This window comes from Prinia subflava (genome assembly GCF_021018805.1).
Source record: "Prinia subflava isolate CZ2003 ecotype Zambia chromosome W unlocalized genomic scaffold, Cam_Psub_1.2 scaffold_22_NEW, whole genome shotgun sequence".
Classification (NCBI taxonomy): domain Eukaryota; kingdom Metazoa; phylum Chordata; class Aves; order Passeriformes; family Cisticolidae; genus Prinia; species Prinia subflava.
The window spans coordinates 2,057,839-2,077,157 of NW_026960606.1; the positions used below are offsets into that span (position 1 = coordinate 2,057,839).

General features: G+C 43.2%; 1 protein-coding gene across 3 annotated transcripts in view; it reads right to left on the minus strand.

Moving 5' to 3' along the window:
- The window catches only part of LOC134564904 (chromodomain-helicase-DNA-binding protein 1-like), a 129,512-nt gene that overhangs the window by 5,976 nt on the left and 104,217 nt on the right, over positions 1 to 19,319 (minus strand). The gene's annotated exons all lie outside the window — the stretch shown is intronic.

The window sequence follows — 19,319 nt, forward strand, 5'->3', positions numbered from 1 at the left end:
TCTGAGCAGCTTTTAAGCCTGAGTTCTATGCAGATACTAGGTTAAAGCTAGTTTAGGTATGCCTAAATTAGTAGCAGTGATGACAACACATGTACTTATAGATATATTTCATATGTGTACGCTTGAATTTTCACACTAATTTAAACATGTTAATAGCAAATACAGATAAACCAATTAGCATGTTTTATATTATAGACCTTTGTGGCAGTGTGTTAATTTAATCAGTTATGCTTTGTATATTTTTGTACTCGTTGGGTTCTCTGTTCCCCACCCCTTGATTGTTCCTTTGTTTAACTCACATGACTCCTGCACCCGTTATGCGGCACACAGTTAGCTGTCTGTTATTTTTCCCGCCTTTGTAAATCCCTCCTATTTTCTCCTGATTGGTCCAAGTTATGTTCCCGTACCCCCATATCCCCTGGCAACCTGCCCTGGTTGGCTGGCAGTGGCTGGCCACCCCCTTTGCCCCCCCTCCAACTCCCTCGGACAAAAACCCCCCTCACCCCTCTACCCCCAGAACAGTCCCGGGCTGAGGAGGTGTTTGCAATAAACCCTCTGTTCGTCTGGAATTGTTTCCTCCTTTCTTTCCACTGCCTGTCGAATCTCCATCGCTCACACAAGCCTCTGCCAGGCAAAGAACTCAAAGGAGTCAGTACTGCCTGCGTTGCTCGCAGACTGACCCCCCCTAAGACGCCTGTCGCTGTGTCTGGGCTAGCTGTGACAGAGCCCGTTGGCTCTCAGTGGGCACATCGACAGACCTTTGCTTGGAAAGACCAGTCAATCACTATGGCAAAGTAGATGAAACACATATTTTACCTGTCACATGATGGACAAGAAGTCAAATGAGTTAGTCTCAACAACCCACAGCAGTAATTTCCATTTGAAAAGATAAACATGCTAATAAGATTGCATCTGATCATGGCATAATGATAAATATACCTTCCAGAACAGAGGGCCTGGCCAAAAAAATGCTCTATATGCAAGCCCAAACTATAATTGCTCCCACTAAAGAAGGAAGACAAGTCTGTATATCCAGAAGTAAAAATATGAGGGATTTTGTGTTGCAATGTATTTGAACAACTTAGATCACAGTGTGCCCCAGCCAAACCATCTTTAGTTATTCTTATCAGAACTCTCAGGAATTCGTCAAGGTTACTGAGACAGAAACAATGCTAAATTAAGAAAGAAGAAGCTGAGAAACAAGAATACCAAGACTACAAGAACAAGATAAAGGAGGCCCAAAAAGCACTGAACTGTAACCAATCATATTTCCTGAGAGGTGCATGCTGAACGTGTGGACAAGACAGAAGCACCAATCAAGTAATGCGTGATTGTGTGAACAGTACTTTTAGAATGTATAAAGGTAGCTTAATGTAAACAACAAACGGCTTCTACTCAATCATATTGGTTGGTAGTCCAGGGGTCCTGAACTCTTGCATGCTGGTGAACCACGTGATAGATGCATGAGATTGAAGCAGCCCAGGGACTCTTTGGACTCTGAAGAGGTTCGAAGAGGGTTCTGTGGAGTGAAAAAGTGGGAGGCCTGGTCGGAGACCGCCGTGGCGGGACCGCGGTAGGGGGAGTTGGAGGATGGCTCCACTCAGAGTTGGGAGAAAGAGAACTCCTGGGAAAAGGGGGAGAAAAAAACCTATGGGAAAAGGCTCCGGATAAAATATGCATATGCTGCAGTGGGTACACCAAGAACAGGTGAGCAGCTGGGGGATGGGAAAGGCATTGTCAAAAGGCCACACTAAATATTCCCCAGCTTATTCTCTCTGGGAGAGAGCAGTTAAATATGACCTGGAGATCTTAAAAAGACTAATGAAGCTTAAACTGTGATCACTAGATCGACACCAAAAGAAGAGAAGAATCACTCTGCAAGTTGAGGCAGGTGACCACCGGGGGATGTGAGATCGGGTCAAAAATTCTCAGAATAACAAAAGGATGTTTATTATAATTTAAAGACTTTGTTAAGATTGCATTCTTGTTCGGTTTCTAAGCAAGAAATAAAAGATTTATTGCTCTGGGTAATTAAAAATCTCCCAGAAACTACATAAAGACAGATAAAGTTACAGCTTCTTTGTTCCCTGTGTGCTGCATATTTAATGAAGTTATGAGCAAGTTAGAGGTCCCAGCAAGCAATCGCGTGACTGGCCACTCCACAGAAACCGTGGGTAGCCCCATCGAAACCGGAGCTGCGCTTGGCCCCACTGAGCCTGTGACCGACCCCGCATCCGGTCCCAGTGAACCTTTTGCTGCCTCCTTTGGCCCCATGCATGGCTCACTCAGCCTTGCGGATGTCTCCTTTAGCCATACAGGAGGGCCCTCAGCCTGGGTGGCCGCCCCCCCTGAGGAAACGGATTTTAAACATGGTGCGGAATCAGGCGGTGTCCTCCAGCAGCACAGCGCATGTGTGAGACAGCCGTCTCACAAAATGGTGGCTCCCTTCAAAGACCTTCCATACAACAAAATGGCTGTGCCCTATATGGAGCATGTGCATTACCACTGACGCCATTTTGTGGCCACCAAGACTCGTAGCCTCCAAGTACAGCACCACCTCTGGCCACTTCTATTATTGCAAGGGGGGGGAGAAGAACGGAACTGAAAATTATAAACAGATAGCAAGAATACAACAACAAGAAAATTATTCCATCCCGGAAAAAGGGACAGACTTGCAAGATGCAGGCTCACTGAATTGAGAAAGAGACCCCTCAAATTTTAAGTCACAAGATTTTTCAGGAATCAGTTTAAAATCAATTAATTGGGCTGAAGTGAGGCAAAAAACAATTAAAGAGAGAGATTTTTACGTAGTAAATGAACAGCTTTTAATTATGTCTTGTCAGGAAAGCCAAAAAAGAGCACTCGCCTCCTCCTCCACAGTGGCCGGAGACACAAAGACCTGGAGTGGGGACAGAGCAGCTCCACCACTGCTGCCACCGCTGCGCCCGTGGGCTGCGCCGCCCCGCCAGCCTAGCCCAGCCCCTGCCTGGCATCTCTCCCAGGCCCAGCCAGCCTGGCCATAGGGAACGCAGCCACCGCCAAGAAGGACAACGTGATTGACCACAGATAACCTGCAACTTGACATATAACAACAGGACAATTGCAATTACAGGCATGTTGGACACTGGCACAAGTGTCATGGTCATTTTATATGTGTATTGGCCTAGAGATTGAAAACTGATAAAACCTTTAAACTGTCTCACAGGAATTGGAGGAGCTGCATTGTGTTTGTCAAGTGAATATACAATTACCGTCACAGGGCCAGAAAGGAAAATAGCAGCAATTCATCCCCTTGTCATGCAAGAACCTATCACAGTATGGGGAAGAGACCTGCTATCACAATGGAGAGCAAAAATAGAAGTAGATTTTTAACTGGAGTCATGGATGCATTCACCACTCTAAAACTAACTTGGAAGACAAATAATCCTGTTTAGGCAGATCCAGGCAGAAAAGATCCAAGAGCAGCCAGCTTCACAGGGAGATGAAAAGACCTTGTCAGAAATCTCAAAGAAGAGAGTAATGATGCCTTAGGTTTGGGTTTTTCTGTTTTGCTTTGGTGGGTAGCTTTCACTTTCATATTAAGTGGTGCTGGGATTTTTTCACAGGGTGATGGGAGCAGGGCAGTTTTGTCCCAGCAGGGGACTCAAGGACACTCTCTTCAAACTCCAGGCCTGGAGCATAAACAACTTGAAGAAAGGAGGCAAGCAAGGAGGATGAAGCTTTGTGATTTAGAATTATTGATTGGACAGTTGACTGTTATATGCAAATGGCCTGGAACTTATCAAAGTAGAAGACCTCGTGACGAGGCCCTCCTTTTGCTTCCATCTTGGAGCTATCTGGGCAAAGTCACTACTGTGGCTCTGGTGTTGCCAGGGTGTGGCCTTGAAAGCACTTAATAAATACTCACTTTATTCCTTTAACTCTGCCTAGCCTCTGTTTCAGCTTCTTAAGGCATCAGTAACAGCAATCCAAAAACCCAGAAACTTACCAAAAATATAGAAGGAAACAGAAGAAGCTTGAATATACTGTACAGACATCTGCAAAATGCTGTAAAGTTGAATAGCAGTTTACTAAACTTTAGGTTGTTGTTTCTTTTTCTTTAGTAAAGCTGCATGTGGAAAATAGGGTTATTTAATTCATGTTCTATAAATAATTATAGACTGGAAACTGTAATATATTGTATAAAGGTATGTGTGTCTGCTCAACCCACACGTTTCACAGACTTCTGTAAAGCACCTCTCCTGATCTCCCTGGTTCAAAAATAGAAGGTGAGAACACAAGGCACTGATGAGACAATGAACACGGACCAACCTACCCCTGCCTACGTGCAGCGAAAATTACCAGGACTTACACCAGTCGAATGCTACGTGCAGAGGAATCATCACACACTTCTCGACGGTTAAATTACTCAAAGCAAGGACTAACTCTGGACATTAGCATTTGAATGGGCCAAGGGATTCTTTCAGAATAAACAAACTTAATGGCCGGTGCTTAGCAGAAACAATGGGAGAAGGGCTGCCGAGGGTAAAATTAAGGGTATTTAAGTTAAGCCTCTAGGTGGGCAAGGTGTGAACCCAGCTAGAGACACCGACTGCCAGGGTCCGTGTCTCTGGGTCACCCTTGGCTCATTTTTTCCCGGGAGAAATTCTGTCAAGTAAGTGTCGCTGATTGTGGGGTTTTGTTTTTCTTATTGCTTAAAATTCTGTAATTTGATTCCAAATTTTGTGATTTGAATTTTTAATAAACCAAATTATTGAATTTGGTAATAAATTGTCCTGGCATTTATAACACTGCAGTTACTATGAATTATACTCCAAGTTAAATTTATATTTCATATAAATTAAGGGTTGATAGAGTTAAGCACAATTAAGCTCCACTATGTTTAGGTCAGAGTACTGTTAAGTTATATGTTATTGCTTTGGTATCTGGATGCTAAGTTCTCTTCAGATTAATTTCTATTGAGTTTAAGTGTTGTTTAATTTAAAATTATTCTAAATTTTGTTAAAAGATGCTTGTCTAAATTTCAAAGCATAGTTATTTTTTTTTTTAGAAAAAAGGCGACTCCGACTGAAGCAGCTATGATGAACTGCTAATAAACACTTGTTTGTAGATGGAAGAGGACGCAGTTTGTTTTGTATGCCTTGAAAACATGTTGATATGTTTTGTTTTTATTTTAGTTAATTTTGTTTTCTGACTGAATTCTAATTTTTTACAGTTTTATTGTTGCTGGAGAGATAGAAAGCAGTAAATGCAGTGTCTTATTACCTATCAAAGATTTCAACATAATCTGATTTCTTTAACAAGAATGTTAACAAAATTGCCAGAGGAAATTACACAAAATACAATCATGACAAGCTACTCAGCTGTTGAGTAGTCTGTCAAATTACACGTTAATAAATTTTTTTTCAGTAACCCTGCACTCTAAAGTCTTACTAAATTTCTGTTTCCGTGAAATTCACAGTTACCGTGGATTTTTCTCATAACTGAATTACTTAGAAGTTTAATATGCTTGTTGCGACTCTTATCCCTCCAGTACATCATCATGCTGTTATTTCTCTTACAGATCATTCACCTTTTCATTTTCTTTTTGTGTTAATAACAGTAGAATAAGCTACATCTTGTCGTATCTATAACTTTAAAGATACTAATTCGCAGTTATGTTTAGTTAAGGTCCAATAATATAATGCTCTGTTACCTTCTGTTAAGATGAGCAAGGCTAAGTTCTATTAAGTTAATTTTGTAAATTTCATGTCTGCTAAGTTTCAGTATTAGTAAGTTTAGACAATGTTTTATTCCAGTTTTATATAGATCACAATTGTATTCAGTATAATGGTTGACTTTGAGTTTTCTTAAGGGTACCTTCTATTTACTAAAGTAATAATTGAGCTACATTTTATTAATTTGAAGTCCTTTTAGGGCAGATTTCTATTGAGTTCATTTTGTTAAGCTTTATCGGTCAAAATTCGTTTATACCAGGTTTGAGTGTTATTCAGTCTGAGTTATTATAGATATTACTGGTGAGTTGTTCAGTGTTTTCTTTTTCATGCATCCTGATACCCATGGGTTGTGCAGGCTGTGCAGGAGGCAGGGCTGTTTGGGCTTTTCTGTGTTTTCTAGGGGTTCTCTGGGCCTGTTGATGTTTTTGAACTTGAGCGGAAGGTGGAAGCTCTTGAGGACCTTCTTCTAAATGATGGATGGACTCTCTAGCCTTTTTTCTTCATGGAGTGTTGTTGTCCATCCTTGTGGGATGCTGTGTTTCTTCTCAGCTTTAGATTGGGTTTGTTGGTGCAGTCTCTTTTTGTTTCCATCTTGTTTTTCAGAATGTTTGGAATATGTTATCTCAACTTTTTCAGATAGTTACGGCTGATATATTTTTAAGAGAAAAAGTTACAGACCTCAGCCCTGATAAGTCACAGCTGTGTTATGAGCATGAGTTAGCTAATCAGGGGAAGATCCAGAGGAAAAAGGAAGTGAAAGTATTGAAGGAACGGTTTAGGAAGACTAGAAGACTGACCAAATGGGAGAGACACTTACTGCTGTGAGGAATCTGCTGTGAGGTCAGTCTGGGTCTGCAGCTAGACCCTGCAGTGAGAGTTTGCAGTCAGAGTCGAGCTAGGTGAAAGCCTACGGTCAGAGGCAGCAAGGAAATACTTGCAGTCATATTCTAATAGGAAATAACCAGTAGTCAGAGTCTGCAAAAGGAACCCTATGGTGGGAGGTTGCTGCAGTCAAAAGTCACTGAGTAGTTAAGATCAGGACGGCTGAATTCTAAAGAAGAATAAACTGGAACCTTCTCACATTATTAAACAAGAATCTGTGGCTTGACCTGTCTCTATCTCAAACACGAGGTCTGCTATAACAATATTAATTACATAGTGTGAATTTACTGATATGATAATAGGCATTATTTATAAGTTGATATTATTGTTTTATAGCTGGCTTTTCATGTACTTTACCATCTCTTTGTGTGTAATTATCTACAAGACACATGTTGTTCCAGGATCTTTTTTTGTTCTCGAGCTGCTTATGTATCTCTTAGACCAGGCTACATCTCTAGCTAGTCTCTGCACTGGCTCGGTGGTTTGACCCAGTGCTGTTTCATGACTTTTAAGTATTTTTCAGAGTTCCAGGAAATGATATCTGAGCTTCATCGAAAGCCTCCTCTGAACTGATGGTATTGTGATGCAGTCCCAGTTCTTGTTACAGAAGTACTCCAACAGTTTGCTGTGTTTAAAGCATACCTGTCCTGAGGGAATTTTGGAGGAGACCAGCTATTAGACGGTTCAATTAGTCTTTCACCCCAAGATTCTTAAGAGCCTTGTTTTAAAATATGTCTAGGGAATTCTCTTCCAGTTAGAGCTCAGGCAGTGTCTAGGCCTTAACTCTATGTGGATGAGAAATTTGCCAACAGACCCAGGTGTTTTCTGCATCAAAACAATACTTGAGTCACTTCTCTGGGAATACACAAGACAGAGAGTCAAACAGCCTTGATTAGCATAGCTGGTTTGATAACCAAGATGCCATGGCAGGAACAAACAGAACTGTGAAAATTACAGGAGATGGGATTACACCTGCTTATGGGAAGAGAGAAGATTCAATCAACTTCTGCAAGCAAAGAATTGTTGTAAAATGCATGAGTTTTCTGTGTGATTTTTAACCTGATTATTGTAGTAGAAATTATTAACCTGTTTGAAATAGTATATAAGCTTTTGGGAAACCTGAGTAAAATGGAATTCTGATCCCCGAATCAGTCTTCCCATCTCTCATCAATCGCCAATAATTGGTGCTCCGTATGACCGGAGAAGAACCAGCTATCTGCTGGCAATTGGCAACGCCCCTGGAACTGATCGTGACGGTGAAAGAACTGCATTTGGGCCTGCAATCATCTGTACGCCGGACGTGACAGGTGAGCCAGGGGAACTCAAGGTATGGGACAGGTCGTGTCCAACGAGAGAGACGTTAACAAAACCACGCAACGCTTGCTGAGCAAGCATGGATCCCCCATCCTTAAGCATGACCTTAAGTCGCTCCTACGATGGGTGTCACGCATGTTCCCCGATACCGCCCCTTCCTCTGTTTTTACTCTCCGCTACTGGGACAAGGTCGGCGTAAAGCTCTACGACCTGGCTACGCTGCCTGGCCACGAGCCAGAGCTACGCCTGCTTCCTGCCTGGAGGGTGGTCATGGAAGCGATTAAAAAGAGGGGGGGAGCGAGGCAGACTGTGATATCACCGCGGAGACGGCCCCGGAGGCCGTGCTAGAACAAAACCTGCTGTCTTGGTTTGAGGGGAAGTGAGTTTTTCAAGAGGCTGTGGGCAAACCAATCAGTGGTCAGGTTTTATGCTGGCATTTGGAGGAGCCACTGGGAGGTTTGGACATGCCTACGAGGACACAAGGGATTAAAAGCGAGGCCTCCCAGAGGGACTTCCTCTTTTCTGGCTCCGCTTTCAGGAGAGGAGCATCTTTTCCCTCCTCCCCTACCCAGGCTGGGTGGGGGAGGGGGGCCATGTGCCCAGGCTGAGGTAGGCCCGGGGACCCAGGAGGGGAGAAAGAGAGAGAATGGGACTGGAGCTGGTCCAGCTCCATCCAGGATGGAGAGGTGGAGAACTTTGGAGGTGCCTTCCCCTCCCCCAAGGAGAGAGACTGCTGCTTCAGAGTTTTGAACATTGGCAGCAGCCAGCAGCGAAGAAAGAGCAGGGGGAGGGGAGAGGAGAAGTTCCGGCTGTGTAAAGAGGTGCCGAGTCCGGGACCCTGCCAGGAGCCAGGAACTGTTAACCCTTTCTTGGCAGAAGGAAACTTTTTCCCAGACATTGATTCTCATGGCTGGTGGTTTCAGAAGAGAAAGAGAAAATAGCCTGGGACTGAGATGATAAAGCACGATTGAAAAGAACCCTAGATGGGCAGAGATTGAAGAGGACTGGCTTTTAAGCTGGACTTTTCTTGCATAATGTTAGCCATAGACTGAACTCAAGTCTCTTTTGAACATAAACTGCATTTGGGTAGATGCAGCTGCCTCTGCTTTTGCTACAGTGACTGGCACTTTAAGAGTGGAGCGAACAGAGAAGAGAGGGGGAGGGTGTGGTGGCGACCTCTGCCCTCAGGGAAGATCTGTTCTTGGAACCCTTGGCCCCAGAGGAAAAATGGGGAGAGCTCGGCATGCAAGCATCCTTAAAAGAGCCCTGTATGCAGCTTTGGCCCATAGACAGTGGTGAGAGCACTGGACATGGAAAAGAGAGTGTCACCCTGGCAGACTTCTCCGGGCGGTGCCACAGGTGCCACAGAAACACATAAAGGGTGGATCTGTGTTTTCTGAGGAACAGTCTGTGGTGCGAGAGAGACTCCTCTCTCCCTTGCTGAATTGAAGATTAGGTTTTTTTGAGTGGTGATTGTTTGATTTAAAACCCAAGGTTTTGGTCTATGGAGGGTAACGTGTAGGGGGTGGAAACTGGGGGAGGAGAAGAAATGTTCTGGGAAGTTTTCATTTCTGTTTTTCTGTGTGTTTAGAGTTTTCCTTTCTATTTCTGTTTTTATGTAATGTAATAAAGTTTTGTTCTCTGTGTTCAAGTTTTGGGCCTGCTCTGCTCTGTTCTTGACCACATCTCACAGTAGCTCATTAAGAAAAACATACACTCATGGGTGCATTAACATCTGGCCAGTGCTAACCCATGACACCTGCCCAGGTCCCGCTCCCTGTCCCCCGTCCACACCCCCTCCCTGACGAACGCCAGAGATAAAGCCCAGCCGCCAGCTGCACCCCCACCGGGATCCCACCAGTGACCCCTGAGCCGCCGAACACTAACCGCTTATGGGGACTCTGACTTTAGCAGTGATGGGGAGCCTTTCGATCCCGACCCCGAAAATGATCCGGACTTATTCCCTTCAAATATGCATAACAACTGGTTAGAGATAAAAAAGAAAGCCCTTAAAGACAGAAACTTTGCCTTTATTTCGCTAATCAATGCCTCTTCAAGCTTCACCAAATGGCCAGCTTTTACAGAGAAGCATTTCACAGCACGGGACATGAACTAGTGCAGACACAAATCCTACAGCGGACGAAGCAGCTTGTAGCAGGAGCAGGATGACTTATATCCTAAGGTAGAGCTATCTCAAACTGGGCCTCAGACCAGGCCTCAGGCCTGGGCCTAGTACGTCCAGCATACGTAGTACCAGATAAGGTTATCTGTTACTGGGAATGTGTTAAGGTAGGGGTGCTAATAGCATAGAACAGTTACTGGGAAGACACGGTGGCTACCTTAAACTGCAATAGCTTACATACTTCTGTATGTCCACTGCCTATCAGAGTGCACCTGCTAAATGTAAACGACTCTCTCTGTATATAACCCGCCATCTCGGGAAATAAACCGGAGTACGTGCTTAATCCCCATATTGGTCGGACTCACTTACTCTAGCCCCCGGTCTACCAGGCCTCAGCCTTCAGCAGCTGACACAGTAACCAGAACCAACCTTCAGCTTCCAGCCAGCGCAGGCCCTGCCCGCCAGACCATCTCCAACCTATGTGCAGCCACCCCAAGAAGTGCAGTAATGTTGTCTAATTGCTCAGTTTTTGTCTCCCTACAGGAAATCTATGGACTCTTCCCAGGTCCTCTCAGGGGTGGGTGGAAACAGTCAAAGCTATCAAAGCAAACACCTGGTACACATCACAGGGCCTGAGGGGAAAGTAGCTACTGTCAGTCCTTTTGTGCTGTCTGCGCAGCTAGTTTTGGGGGGGGGCAGATGTTCTATCTCAGTGGGGAATTTTTATGCAGTCAAATTTTGTATAAAGGTCATTAAAGCGGGCAACTTTAAAACTAACCTTAAAAAAAAAAAAAAAAAGTTTGGTAAATTAATGTCTCTTAAGTTCTTAACAGGAAAGGGGGAGCTGAGGATGGCACCCCTGCTGAGAAGACTGCAGAAAGCTCTTTTACGTTTTCAGTCTTTTAAATTGTTCTTGATGAACTCTAAACAAATAGTTACAGCTTTTGAGTGAGAACTTAATGCAGAACTGCTTCTCTCCTTCTCTTGTCTAGTTTGTCATCAAACCTAGGTTGAATGCAAATGTGTTGAATGTGAAATACTGTAGTACTGTGCATCTCATAAAAGACGAGGTATTTGCTGTCAATGTGATCCATCAAGATGCATCAGAAATAATGCACAAATTCAACGATTAATGTGTATATATAAGTTTGATGTACCTGAACAATTAGAGCACAGTGGCTTACTGCCACTGAGAATAAGGATATATGATGATTTCCTGACTATCATGATATTTACTGAGAATTGTTTCTAGTGCTCAGATATAGCCTGTTAAACTTACATGCTTTTGACAAAGATAACCAGTTTGATTTTTAGTTCAAAAGACATCTCCCTGGAAATATTTGGGCTGGCAAATAGGCATGCATTCTATTTCTGCACAACCCTTGCAAATTTCAACTGAAATCAAAACTTTACATGATGCTCAAAAATTGCTGGGAACAATAAATTGGGTCCGTCCCTTGCTTGGGATTTCAAATGCAGATTTAGAGCCATTGTTTGCCCTCCTGGGAGGAGAGTCCAACCTCTTATCACCCAGATGTTTAAACAAAGAAGCACAAATTGCAATTCAAAAGGTAGCTGATGCTATCTCTCAGAGGCAATCAGCCAGGTGGGCTCCAGAACTGCCGTTGTGGCTAATCATTCTGAATCCTAACAAACAGCCTTATGCCTTAATATTTGAGAGGGACTCAGAAAAACCAGACCCTCTGCTAATTATCGAATGGGTCTTTTTGCCTAACAATATGCCCAAGACTATTTCCATGCAAGATGAACTTATGGCCATGTTGATTGTCAAGGCTCGTCAAAGACTGACCTCTTTGACTGGGAAAGATTTTGATCGTATCTATCTACCTCTCACAATGTTTTATTTGAATTGGTTGCCACAGATGTCTGAAAAATTGCAAATTGCTTTCGCACATTACCCAGGGCAGATATCTATCCATCTGCCTAAACACAAATTATTAAGTTCATCTTTTAATTTAATCCCCAAGCCAAAGAGAAGTGAGACTCCTTTGCAAGCTATGACAATATTCACAAATGGGTCTGGGAAAACCCATAAATCCGTGATTGTATGAAGGGACCCTGAAGCTGGAACTTGGCAATCTGATATTGCTGTTGTTGAAGGGTCTCCACAAATAGTGGAGTTAGCTGCCGTGGTCAGAGTGTTTCAGAAATTCAGCACACCTTTTAATCTGATTACTGACTCCTCATATGTTTCAGGTATTGTACAGAGAGCAGAGAATTCTGTTTTGAAAAATGTTAAAAATGACATTCTTTTTTCCTGGTTAAAACTGCTGGTCTCCCTGTTAGACCAAAGGACGGCTCCTTACTTTGTGATGCATATCAGGTCACATTCCAATCTACCCAGCTTTCTCACTGAAGGTAATGCCCAGGCAGACTTGTTAACCTTATCAGTGCAGCATGTTTTGCCTAACAAAATAGAACAAGCTAAACTGAGTCATTCCTTTTTCCATCAAAATGCTGGGGCTTTGGTAAGACTTTTCGGATTAACTCCAGCACAAGCCTCTAATATCATTTCTATATGCCCTGATTGTCAGCGTTGCTCCCTTCCTAATGTGAACACAGGGGTCAACCCGAGAGGTCTACAGAGCCTGCAAATTTGGCAGACAGATGTGACACACATTCCTGAATTCAGCCGCTTGAAATTTGTGCATGCTTCTATTGATATCTTTTCAGGTGCTCTGTTTGCCTCAGCTCACACGGGAGAGACAGGGAAAGACGCCTGCCGTCATTTCGCTGCTGCCTTTGCCACCTTAGGAATTCCGCAACAGATTAAGACAGATAATGGACCCGCACACATTTCCCGTAGAGTTGCAAACTTCTCCTTATGGGGTATCACCCACAAAAGAGGCATACACCACTCACCCACAGGACAATCAATTATAGAACGCGCCCATGGCTCTCTCAAACGTCTTCTGTTACAACAAAAGGGGGGAGCCGGGGACACTCCTGCTGAAAGATTACGCAAAGCCCTGTGTGTTTTTAGTTTCTTGAATTGTTCCATGACAGACTTAAATCCCCCTATGACTAGGCATTTTACATCATCCACATCTATTTCCTGCAAGGAGAAACCACCAGTACTAATCCGTGACCCAGAAATGGGTAAAATCCTTGGCCCTTACCCTTTGATCACCTGGGGAAGGGGCTATGCTTGTATCTCCTCAGAAAAAGGACCTCGCTGGATTCTGGCAAAAAACATGAAGCCATTCCGGGAACCTCTACCGACAGCTGACGGAGGCCAGGACGCCACCGCCACCAAGCCCCTGGGAGAGGAGGAGGAGGAGGAGCCCCACTCGGACTGCAGTTGATGACATCCTTTGTTCTACCTAGAAAGGAAACTGCAAACTTTTGGGTTTGATGTCTGTGTAAAGGGTGTGGGAATTGGTGATATCACAGAGCCCTTTTTGGCAAAAGTGTAATGTAAAACAGGTATAGAGCCATTGAATTTTTAGTTATAACTGACCACCAAAAAGGATAGTCCTTGAATGAGGACCAAAAGGGGATAAGCTAAAAAAGTTTTTTTCTTTTTACCACAACATGGTTCTAAACAAACAAACAAAGGCACCATGGAGTTAAATCGAATGCTATACTTATTAGCACTGCTTGCCTTCTGTAGCACAGCCTGGCCTGTTGATCAACCCAAAACAAATGTTTGGATAACTCTGGCTAATGCAACCAAACAAGATACCTTATGCCTGGCCACCACATCCCCAGAAAATCCATTTTCAACCTGTTTAGTCAGTTTGCCATTAGATGGCTGGCCAATACCAGAAACTACCAAAAGCATTGTACAGAGCTCAAACCCCATTGATCCATGGGATCAGTGGACTCCTTACCTTCCTATAACACCCTTGGAGCCACAAGAATTAGAACTCCTGGGTTCTGTAAAAATGGATTTTTGTGTTAATTTTGATTACACAGGAAAAAATCAGTCAAAAGCCTGGGATGTTTCTCCCTATCATCCTGCATTTAAGAATCAGACCTCTTGGTGCAATTACACTTCTGGCAGCCCTTCTAAATCCAGTAACGCCCCACTGTGGCTGCCATCAGGAATGTTTCTGGTTTGTGGGGATTGGGCCTGGGCTACTATCCCTTCACACATAAAGGGAGGTCCCTGTAGTTTGGGACGACTGACTGTGCTAACACCTAATAGGTCCATGATTTTACAGCACAAATATCCCCGCAGAATAAGGCGCACTTTGCATGCATTTGATGAATACTGCCATGATGACTTGTCTTTGTGGTCTGTGACCCAGATGAATTGGGCTTCTTCGCTTTTCCCAGGACTGGCTGCAAAAAAGGCCTTAAGTCAATTAAATAAGATAGCCTGCTGGCTAGCGAAGCAGACTGTTGGAGTCCATGTTTCCATGGATCCTCCGCAGAGAGTGAGAAGTACAGAGATAGAATTAAAACCTTTAGAAAAATTAGAATATATAAAAGCTTTAAATGCATAAAGTAGAAATCTAACCCTCAGCTTTAAGTTTTACATGCCCTAAGTCCTAGTTGTTAGTGTACAAGGACAGAGCTTTAGGCCTAGTGATAGAGTATAGACACAACAAAAATAGAGTACTGTTTATAATTTTTAGTATGAATTTTATGTACAACAAGGTAGAACCTCATGCTAGTAAGATAGAGTTTTACGTTAATAGATATGCTATGTGCGCAGGTTTTGACGCTGTTTTTCGTAGTTTTACGGACTTTAGAATTGTACCTAGATTAGTTAGTGTGTAGATAAAAAATATGAATATGCATTTTGCAATTTGGGATAAAAAGCCTCTGTGTCAGTCAGTGATTGGATTGATTGATCAATCCGATCTATCGATCCAACCTCCACCTCCTGCAGCCTGAGGAAGGAGCCTTGCTAGGGAGCCGGATGGGATTCTAAAGGTACCATCTATTGTTGCCTGGGATCTGGGCCCTGGGGTCCTGTCCCTTCCCCTGTGAGGGTTCGGGACCCTGGGACCCCTCCTTGCTCTTGCGATCCCGTCCCTTCCCTTTCCCCCTGCGGCGTTTGCCCCGGGACTCTGTTCGGGGCTGCTGGGGAGTCTGTGAGGGTTCCTGTCTCTGCAACTGGGAACTGCAAGGGTTTGGGACCCTGGGACCCCTCCTTGTCCCTGCGGCCCTGTGTTCGGGAACTCTGCCGGGTTCGGGACCCCCCCATTGCCACTGTGATCCCCGCGGCCGGGACCCCTGTCTGGGATCTGTGATCTTGTGTTCCCTTTCTGTTATTGTGACCCCACGGTTGGAAAATCCTGCTTGGGGTCAGATGGGAGGCTGATTTACCTAGAGGCTGTAATGTCAGATTTATGCTTGCTTATAGTCTTACTAGAGTTTTGCTTGTTAGGAATTCTATGCTTTGTTTGCTGTTTCATTAGAGTTTTGTGTGCTTTGGTTATTGTCTTGTTTAGACTTGGTTTGCTTAGGTTTATAATTGATTGTATTGTAAGACCGCTCTTAGAACTCGCGCACCTTCAGATACATGCTTTGTAAATAAACCACTCTGCTTAGATACTAAGATGTTGTAAGACCTTATAGAGACTCTATACCCGTACAACGACCTCGGCAGCAGATGAATGCCACCAGCTCAACTTTATCAAATTTATTAACAGATGTTGACAGTATAAGGCATGAAACCCTTCAAAACCATGCTGCCATCGACTTCATCCTCCTTGCTCAAGGCCATGGATGTGAAGATTTCGACGGAATGTGTTGTATGCATCTTTCTGATCACTCAGAATCCATCCATAAAAGCATTCAGCAGCTAAAAGACAGTGTGTTCAAACTAAAAGTAGAATCTGGATCTTGGCTAGATAACCTGTTTAGTGGCTGGGGTTTGACACCTTGGCTAAAAGATTTTCTTAGGCTAGGAATGCATGTAATGATTTTAATAATAATTGTATTAGTTATGATACCTTGCTTGCTTCAGTGTGTGCAGAGATTAATTAATAAAGCCATCAAGGGGGTGTTCTTGGTTAATACAGAAGGGGGAGATCTGGGAATACACAAGACAGAGAGTCAAACAGCCTTGATTAGCATAGCTGGTTTGATAACCAAGATGCCATGTCAGGAACAAACAGAACTGTGAAAATTACAGGAGATGGGATTAAACCTGCTTGCGGGAAGAGAGAAGATTCAATCAACTTCTGCAAGCAAAGAATTGTTGTAAAATGCATGAGTTTTCTGTGTGATTTTTAACCTGATTATTGTAGTAGAAATTATTAACCTGTTTGAAATAGTATATAAGCTTTTGGGAAACCTGAGTAAAATGGAATTCTGATCCCCGAATCAGTCTTCCCGTCTCTCATCAATCGCCAATAACTTCGACTTGGCAATTTAACCCTATGAATATGACAGCTGGACCTATTTTTGGAGTGAGCTTGGAGAATCATTATCTGGAGAATGATTGTCCAAATCACCACTGATTTGAGGTTTCTCAGTTGTTGCAAGACTCTGGGGTGATGGTACAGTGTTTAATATTTAATAATTATTTAATTTCACATGTGTTATTAGGGTTTTTGATTGTGTTGATTATCTGACTGATTTCTTGATTACCATAATTTTGGTTCATTACACGTATTACTTTGCTTAAATGTTTTGTCCTAAAAGATATATATCTTATTTAAAAAAAAAAAGGGGGGGAATTTAGTGCCTTAAGAATGTTCAAATAATGCAATATGCACATTAGAATTTTAGACAACAAATAACTTTGAGTAATGCAATATTTATATTGAAAATTTGAAAAAGGGTTATCTAATTTAAATTTCAATTGAAGGACAACGACAAAGCCCAATTAATTCATTAACTTAAGGAGTAGATATGCCTGAATTTTATCATCACAGGTTCAAAGCAGTCACCCATTCAAATTTGATCAGACACCGATTGCCTCCAAAGAGTGAAGACCGGTGAAAAGAGAAATTATGGTACAGCCTTCATAATCAGAAGAGGAGCAAAATTAGGACTGCCAGAGCATGGCTGTGTCCGGAGACTGACAGAGGTAACTTGTCAACAAAAGGCGTTTGTCATCACCATGGTATAGTGTTCCTACTAACCTTCTTCAGCTATTCCCTGTTCTAGGCTCCCAAAAAAGACATTCAGTGATGTCAAAAATCAACATTTTCAGCTAATGGACCTTCTCCTGAGTTTCAACTATTTGGACTTTAAAACAATGGTCATTTATCTCAATTTCCCATAGAGACATTAGACATTATTTTTATTTTTCTCATGCTGTGAGACCCTATGTCAGTGACATGATTAGATTTAATAAGTTTTGTTGATTGTAATTGGTTTTTTATGTATCATGTCCCGTATTTAATAGATAACCGGTAATAGCCTTAATAAGATGCAAATTGTTTTAACAATCAGAACGTGACTAAATATTGCTACAATTGGACTTATCCTAGAAGTGCTGGTGAAAATGCGACTGGAAAAATGCTTCCACCAGGTGTCTTTTTAATCTGTGGAGATAAGGCATAGCCTGCAATTCCAAGTAATTCATTTGGTGGGCCTTGTTACTTAGAGAAACTAACTGTGTTTGCCCCTAGCATGCGCGAGATGCTGAATCAGACAATTTGGAGAGTGGGACGTAGCAAGAGAACTAAAAGAGCAATCACAAGCTTAGGATCTGATTGTGACAATCACGTAGAGTTTTGGGGCACTTCAGCACAAATAATAGCATCATTCCTTACTACAAGTGTTGCTGCTGCTCAAGCTTTAGCTACGTGTAATAAGTTGGCATGTTGGACAGCAAAGCAATTAAATATAATGTCAGCTATTTTAAATCAGATGCTCAGTGATGTAGATAGTATTAGACACAGCACACTGCAAAACAGAACTGCTGTAGAGTTTGGCTATTATCACATGGGCACGAGTGTGAGGATTCTGAAGGAATGTGTTGTATGAACCTGTTGGGGGTTAGATTTGTTTTTTTCTTCTCACAGAATTTTTTCCCATAAGTTTCCAAGAGGTCTTGATGACTACTTAGTCAGAACAAAAGGGAGTACTTGAGGGACATGGCAGCACAAGGCTACACCTATTGTTTTTGAGTCCCTGGGAGTGTCCCTCAGAGGGGAGAGATGATGAGCTTTGGGAAAGGCAAAAAGACAGATCTGGGGGAGGGGAGCTCACTCTTGCTCTCAGCGCTGAGGAGGACGGTCGGGCTGCCCCCTGCTACAGGAGGAGTTCGCAGCCCTCACTCTGCCTCTGTCTCGTCCTGGGAAATCTATCGTCGTCTGCTCCTGTTCCCGGGAATCCTGAGCTCGCTTTCTCCAGCCTCCCCCCACCGCTGCTGCATCTTCGGAGCTTTGGGGTTCCCCTGCTGCTCTGTAGCCCTGCACTGCCCAGCCCTGCCGGGACACCCCTGCTGCTCCAGCTGCCAGCGCACAGCTCCTCATCTCATCCACCGGCCCGGGACTTTCCTCCCTTCCAGCTCGGCCTCTCGGAGTTCCGCAGGAGCATCAAGATCAAACTGTGTTGGGAAAGATGAAATAGAAAGACCTTGCAAATATGGTGGTTTAGATTCTGGGAGTCTGAGTTCAACAAGCGAGAGAGAAATGAAAGCATGCTTTGAGATTTAGGGTGTAGGGTACAGGGCCATCAGCTTGTGAACAACGATGTGCTAAGCTGAGGGCCAGATCGTTTGATTAAACAATCCCCTTCTGCTTGCCTTAGGTAATGGGACATTTCTATTGGCTGTGTGTGTTGTTATCTTGTATTAGATTGGTTAGTCCAACTCATACTATTCAACTTGGAAAGATATTTAATGTACGGTATTCAGGACCTCGCATTCGGTTCGCTGTTCCTGCTCTCCTGTCCTGCTTTAGCTGTGCCTAGCAGCTACAAGCAAGGCCCTCACAATAAACCATGTGCTACCCCTGCTACTTTGCTTATAGAGATACTTTGTCGCCAACTCTACCGTCTCGGAGATACTCCTTTAAAACTGTTTCGGGCTTTCTGTGAAAAGCCCTCAAGGTTCTTGGTTCTGTTTATTATTGATGCTGTAGTTGTTGTTTGTTTGTTGTTTTGTCATATATACTAGTAAAGAACTGTTATTCCTATCCCCATACCTCTGTCTGAAAGCTCCTTTAATTTTTTTTCAATTAGAATAGTTTGGAGGGAGGGGATTTGCTCCACCTCTAGAGAGGTCCTGCCCCCTTCCTAGCAGATATCTGTCTTTCAAACCAAAACAGAACCTCTCTGACCATTCTGCATCCATTCACAGGAAACTCAAACAACTACAAGATAACATGAAGAAATTGACTGTTAATGAC